Below are 7,703 nucleotides of genomic sequence, written 5' to 3' on the forward strand. Positions count from 1 at the left end.
TCATCGATTAATAGCTCAATTGATGAACGCCACGATGAATTCCGACGCGCAATTTTTCGAAGAGCTTCCAGCCGGCGACTTTCACGGGAAAGCCGATAATAATGAGCTCTCCCGACCGCTAATTGATAACTCACAGCGAAGTCCCGTGAAGTCGATTAGCGTCCTGTTGCCGTGTTTTGCACGCGGCCGCAAAAATCGCGAAGTTATGGTGCGAAGTTTCGTCTGGGAGTGTAAGTGTGCTTAACGACTTCGCCGCCGTTAAAGGTGTCGGGGTCGCGAGAAGCGAAGAGACGACCTGGCTTGAGCCGCCGATCAAAGGCCGAAGTCGAACGACTTCGCCTCTTGCAAAGACTTCCCGGCTCTCTGCAAGAGAGCCGGCCGTCCTTCCTCTTTACGTCCCTCGTGACGAGTATGCACCTTTAACGACTTCATTGCCATCATCATCCATCAATGTGTGGCAATCGATGGCAGCCGCGCGTCTACCAACTGCCTTCGCTGATAAACAATCATTCACGACGACGTATTTAGCGACGCGTGACTAAGCTCTCGATCGGGTACGTTTAATGATTCATTATATCCGCGGGAATAGAATAATTCAACGATTTTATTACGTTATCGGTATCGATTAATGACCGCCCGCATGTAATAGACGCCTTTTTTTACCTTCCCAATTTGATTTACGGTCATTATCGCTTGGCTCGCACGAACAATATCCTCATCATTCTCATTTTGACTTATTTTGCGTGACAGTCACTGTATCGGTCACGTCCACTTATATCGGAATCGCAAATGTAGGACTTCGCATCGTGTAAAGAACACGCGGAGATCTAATAAGATCCGATTTATGAATTATGGATTCTTACTTCAAGAAGAGATTAATATCCTCTCGGCGCTGTTTCTATTTTTATTTCTACCTTTAAAAAATATTATACTATTACGAGGTGATTGATTTTTTTTTTTTAGAAAGTTACTATTTGCATATCTCTAAAAAATCATTTTTTGTCTCTAAGAGAATCTACATATATCTGCATTTCAGCATAAAATACATTGACATAGATATACAAGGTATACTAAATATTACGGTGCCTATGACATAATCTTGTTGCGTGACATTATAACGCCACTGAACATTTTTGAAAATTGGCAGCGCTTTGCATGCCAAGTATTTTGAATACATTTTCGAGACACGTGTCGTTCTATGTGTATATACGTGTGTTGAGAACGATGTAAATTTTCCGTAGTTAAGATTGATTCGATGTTGGTTGACATTTTGTTATAATAATTAAAATAAGTAAAATAATTATCGCGATCTCTCGCTACTGGCCGATTGGCTGATTAACTAGACCGTAACTTAATTCGGATCTAGCTCGAAGCGACTAACTCCTTGGCTAAGAGGATCTTCGCGTGTCCTGGCTGGCAAAGGCCGCTCCTACCTAGACAGCATTCTCGGGATACCAGGCGTTTTCTTCGCTTTTGCTCCGAGCAAAACCCTGGCTCTCACGTGTGGAGGGGGGAAGGGGGGCACATCGATGACGAAAGTGCACGCGAGATATGCGCTCGCGCGCGGCAAGTGCAGCGAACCTCGCGTTCCTACCTCCCGAAGAAACAGTGCCAGCGTCTTACCGAGCATCTTGAATACATTTTCGGAACGAGACACGTGTCTTTCTGTGTGTACGCGTGTGTTGAGAACAAGAAATAAATAATAACTTAGCAAATCGGAATTGACCAAGTCATTGTTTTTAAGGATATATCAGATGTATAGTCTGCAAAAAGTAAGAAGAATTGGAAATTTATACTTTCAATATAAAAATGTTACATACATATGAAACAGTTCAGTAAGATCAATATTTTATTCAATAATACAATTTTGTAGTTTGAATAAAAGTTTTCTCATTTTATTTTATTTTTTAACATGTCTTCTTTTTATTGAAATAATTTCTGATTAGGTTCTAAATCACCGTAATTTTTTTTGTGTTACTTTTGAATACAATATAAAAACATGTCTATAATTTTTACATTAAAAATTTTTTTATGTTCAAAAATACGTATGACATACTTTGAACGTTAACGGTAAAAAACTATAAAAATTATTATAAAGAAAGTTTAATGTACTAATTGCATCATACATCATAATTATGTATTCACCCATGATATAAAAAATTATCGTATAATTACGTTGTTTTAATCAAAATATCAGTCTGGAAAGTTTAGCGTCACCGCGGGTGACCCACGCGAAACGTGTTAAAGATTTCAACAAGGTATTTAAATAATTTGATATACGCGAAAGTACGATAAAAATACATTTATAGTTGGTTAATAATTATATAAATATATGTTGTACACATAATTTAGCACCTCTATCTTTACCATATATCTACGTATAATTATAAAAATTACGAAATAATAGTCGGGGATTCCGCGAAAGCCTCTATACGATGTGATATAAATAAACCTGATGTTTCGTAAGAGAAGGTCCTCGGGGTACCTTAAATTAGCGAATAACAACCGCGCTGGCCATGACGGTTAATGGCGCGGGACATGTGTCACCCGCGCCAACGCTGAAGAGTTAGCGTTGACCGAGATTCGCCGCGGCGGCGTCACGAGGAAAAACAGCGTTCGGATATGCGAAACCGCATCCGCGCGTGCCAGGCTGGTGATGCTAAATGTATACGCGCGTGGCGCCTCGGCATTTTCCTCGTGCGATTAAAATGGAAGGGGAGGGGGAGGGAGGAGAAACGAGGAAAGATCGTTTTCTGAGAAAAGAGCGAGAGGAGAGAGAAGGGAAAAAGGAAAAAGATCGAGAGAAAGAGCGGCGGACACATATTACTCGCGCAGGTCACGTCCCATGTACGAGCGACGCAATCAAATGGGACGTTCGAGTTCGGCCGACTCCTTCTCCGAAATGCTCGCGGAGAAAACAGCGGAGAGCGACAGCGGCTAGAATCGCGACGGCGATTGAATGTCAGCCACGCGCGTGATATCGAGTGACTCTGAATTCTCAGCGAAAACGACGAACGGCGGCTGTGAAGGCGATCAAGTCAAGCAGTCGCTCGTGTAGGACGTGTAAGCAACGCACCGCAGATACGTCACACAGTTAAAACATTTTCTATACAAAAAGCTATTGTTCGTAAACGTACGCGACTTTCGATCTTACTCGTCTCCGTAAACGTGAGTTTCACTCAAATGGAAACGGAGAGTTCTCTTCGACCTGCGTGAAGAAAAAAAGTAAAAGTATCATACACTGTTAAATGATAAAGGATCGACCCGAGTCAAAATTTTACTCCTACTTTAAACCTTAGTTTTAAGACATATGTAGACTATAGAGATTCATAATAGGTTCTAATCTAATGAATTGAGCTTCTACGTTGAGCCTGTAAGTGGCAGTTATCGGAAAATTTCCTATTTTTAGGTTCAAAAGAAGTTTTTTAAATAGAAGCTGTAGATTAAGTAATATTAAAAGAGGTCCTATTTGATTGTTTAAGTATCAAAACAGGTTTATAAGGTTTAATTGAGGTTGAAAGAGATTGAAAATAGGATTAAAATTTCGACTCGGAAGTCAATTCCTTGAATTAAAGATAACATTTTGTTATATTTAACACTCCAAGTGTGTCAAAATGTTATTTTAATTTTGAACATGTAATTAAAAAACCAATCATGTCTAACCAATCTATTTCTGAGAGTTGGATTGCTTATTTTAAAAATAAACAGATTCATACGAAAGTCTGTATTTAGTAAATAATAAATTTGAGTCGAATTTAATCTTCCATCCGCAATTATATTTTTACTTCCTCCGTTTACAATCTAAGTCTCTTTTCTCCAGTCAAGTTTTTTATTGTTTTAGGTTTTCAAAAAAATGTGAAAAAATTCAAAAGATTACTTTTTAACATTTCTATATTACATTAGCAAATAGTTTTCTCAATTGTTTCAAGAAAAGAAATTGGACTCCTTTAGCGAAACAAATTGAGAATGGAATTTTCATGCAAAAAAAATTAGATTGCAAACAGAAGACTCATACAATGTTTAAGTTAAATTGTTTAACTTTATTGTATTAATTAAATTAACGACATATTTATTAGGAAGTATAAAAATAATGACGACCTATGCATGGAAAGAACAATTTTGCTAAAAGATCTAAAATTTTACTGGATACAATTTTTTTGGAAATTCAAATTGGTTACTAGAATATCAAATTTTTTTGCAACATTGCTCATCATTTTTTAGTTTCCAACATAATTATGTTGATGGTCCAACAAAATTATTTTCAAATTTGTATTTAGCAAAATTGTAGATATTTCAAATAAAACGTTCTTTTCATATAGGAACGATTAAAAATAATTTAAATCAGGTATAATTTAATATTATGACTCAGAAACATTTTTTTCAATATGCAATTTGATTTGAATTTAATGAAGCCGAACAGAATTTGTAGTTCATAACTTAACCGTGTAGAAAAATGCGAGAAAATATTGAGATGCGGACATGTGATTTGAATTACACGTTCTGAAAAATTACAGTATAAAAGCCCCGAGTGTATCTGATACTCGTGTTTGTATCGCTCATGCGGAACGCACGTAAAATTCCTATCTGCCGCTAAGAGCCGCCGAGTTACGATTGTCGCGGAAACGGTTAGGATTAGAAACGCGCATAATGAGCGGCGCACCTCGTATATATTCCGACCTTATCCACTACCTAAAACACCGCAAACGCGACGGTATTCGAGAACGGCGTATGCGGAAGGCGAAACCGCCGCCGCTCGCGGCGGAATCGCTTACGTCGACGCAAATCGTCGTGACGCGGAACGTCCTCGTCGTTCGTGCGAGCGCGCGCGGATATGCCTCGAGAAAATACCGATGCAATCGGAGACGCCGCGCGGAGGAAGCACGTAAACGCCGTAACTGCATTTAAATATCCGCCAAAGCAAACGGGAAGCCGACGTCATCTGCGTCTTCTAGCCCCTCCAGTAAGGAGAAGGAAGAGGAAATGGAGAGGTCCGCCTGGCTCTCCTCCCTCGGGGTCGTCGGGAAGAAGAAATACATCAGAAGTCAGCGGAATCGGGATCGTCGAGTTTGAGTGCGCGAGCAAATCTCGATATGCGACGTAGGATTTCTCTCTGCCTCATCCTTGCTAGAATGCGCGATACTACAACCGGCTTGTAATCCGCTTCTTCGTGCGATACATCGCAAATAGGTATTATCGCACGTTGGGCTTATCATAGGGATTTTTCGCGGTAACGTCGCTCTTTCTCGAATCCAAATCGGATAGCGAGAGGTCGGCGAGATTTTTTGCCGGAATAGAAAATATTACGCTTTCTCAGGAATGAATATTAGAACCCCGTAAAAGCGTGGAGGGGAGACGCATCGCGTGCCGTTCGCAGCTTCGGTTGCAGCGTGTTTGTGAAAAGGAAGCGATACGTGTAAACTGTAGATAACGTGGCCGACATAGGAATCTCTCGTAAGAGAGACTCCTCCGAGAGATCGCTGTCTCAGCATGGCATTGCGCTGTGCGAGCAACGAAGGATTTATATAACGATCTCTTGGGCGAGCGCTCGATCGTTCGTATCGAATATATCCAGCAGGATGTACGCGAGACAATTTAATTCGTCTGTGAAGAAGCTGAATCAATCGATTTTCGAGAAAAATGCACTGTAAGATGATATTCTGGGTAAATAAAAAAGAATCGCATTGGGGGACAAACACAATTTCTAATTGTGAATCAAAATGTCATTTCATTGGACCCTTTTATTAGTTTAATCAGAACAATTATAAGCGAGAAACCGATAAGAATAAGTCAAATAAGAGAAAAAGAGAAACCATCATTTTATTTTTAGTCAACGCGGATGTTGGTGATTAATAATAATATTCACATGCAAAGGAGATACAATTTTTACTTTTTTACAACCGTTAGGGGATCGTTTTATTTCTATATTTTTTTATGCATTTTTCTTCATGAAAACTGAAAATTATCATAATAATGACGCTACACTCAAGGAAAAATTGGTACATTGAAAATAAAGTTAATAAAATCCTTATTCGCATCGTTACGAAATCGCTGTCAGTTATGCTCCAATCATTTAAAGTCTAATTTAGAGTTGGATCAACTTTATTTCAATGTATTAATTTTTCTTTGAGTGTAGCGTTATTATTATGATAATTTTCAACTTATACCTTCCTTTGCAAATACATTTTTCAGTTCCATAAACTGCGCGCTGATTCGATTAGTCGGACTTTAAATGCAATCACAAATTGAAGCTGGAAATAACATTACATTGATCGTCAATTTAATAATGCTGCTAATAAGTATCTTAATAAAACATTGCAAAAAAATTATTGCAAAAAATATCATCTCAGTCAGGATTCAAACTTGGATTTTTCTCATAATTCCTTACGGGTGTCTACCAACCTAACCAAATATGAAGATATTTGTCATAATAACCTAAGAAAACGTCATTTTTTACGTATTCGATAAATTTAATTGGCGTATAATTTACAGAATAGAAAAATATTTTTGCAAATCTGTATATGAATATTATTAAACACCAAGATTCGCTTTAGCCGAAAATAGAATGATGCATTTCTCTTATTGATTTAATCCAAATATTTTTCTCACTGGGTCAGTTCGATATTAGAAACTAATAAAGACTTAATAAGACTTAAACGGGACACATCCGAATGGAAATAATATGTATGCCATACTGCTTCGTTCTCTGTTTCCACTTCAGATTCTCCTCGCTATATTTAAAGCACAAAGGATATGTGTGCGCGCGCGCGCATGGAGAATACTTCCTCCTGTCATTCGCGCATCTTTCGCAACTCGAAAGTTTCCTGTTTACTCCGTTGTAGCGACACGCGATGCGAGGATAATTGTAATACAAGAAAAGCACGTGACGCGTTTTAAAAACGAAGCGCTCGCCGGTTTAATCGCCCGAGTGCATCTTTCGCAACTTCGAAATTTTCCTGTTTACTCCGCCGGAACGCGCGGCAGCAGCAACAGCAGCAGCCACGGGAATAATTTCAATAAGTGTCTCGAAAAACATTGTCCTCGGGGAACAATCCGTGCTATTCGTGTCAATTAGCGTCGTGCTACAGCGCAGGTGCACGCGCACCCGCCTGCTCGTTCGGCGCAAGTGTGAAAAGGTGTGCACCAAAGGCTGAGGTGCGGGACGGCTCGTACTAATTATCGCGATGCAAACGAAGCCACTTTGAGTTTGCTTGGAATTTAACTGCGAAGGGGCCGATCGCTCCGTTAACGCTTTGGAGGGATCGAGGTCACTGTGGGATAAGGTGAATCACGACCGGAAAAAAAATAGATTTCATCTGGGCATTTTTACGCTGATTCGTGAACTGGACTATGAAACCAGCATTAAGAAATCGCTGTATTGAATAGGTAAATACGGAGTTAAATAATAATTAATATCACAGAGAGAATTTTTTTTTAGAGTTTACTCTGAAAATATATGATAGTTGTGGGCCAACATTGTATTTCGAAGAATTTTAATGTAAATCTCTCTCATTCATTGATAAAACTATAATAAAGTATAAAATAAGTTTGATTAATTTTATTCAAGTGCATGGTAAAAATTTTTTAAATATTGTATTGTACCACAACTATCATATTTTCAGTGTAGATTTTAAAAGAAAATTTTCTCCGTATAGATATGTATACAGAAAACGGTATTGCTGAAATAGATATCTAAAAATTTAGCT

Source organism: Mycetomoellerius zeteki, unplaced genomic scaffold (genome assembly GCF_001594055.1).
Source record: "Mycetomoellerius zeteki isolate Tzet28-1 unplaced genomic scaffold, Tzet1.0 scaffold73, whole genome shotgun sequence".
Classification (NCBI taxonomy): Eukaryota; Metazoa; Arthropoda; class Insecta; order Hymenoptera; family Formicidae; genus Mycetomoellerius; species Mycetomoellerius zeteki.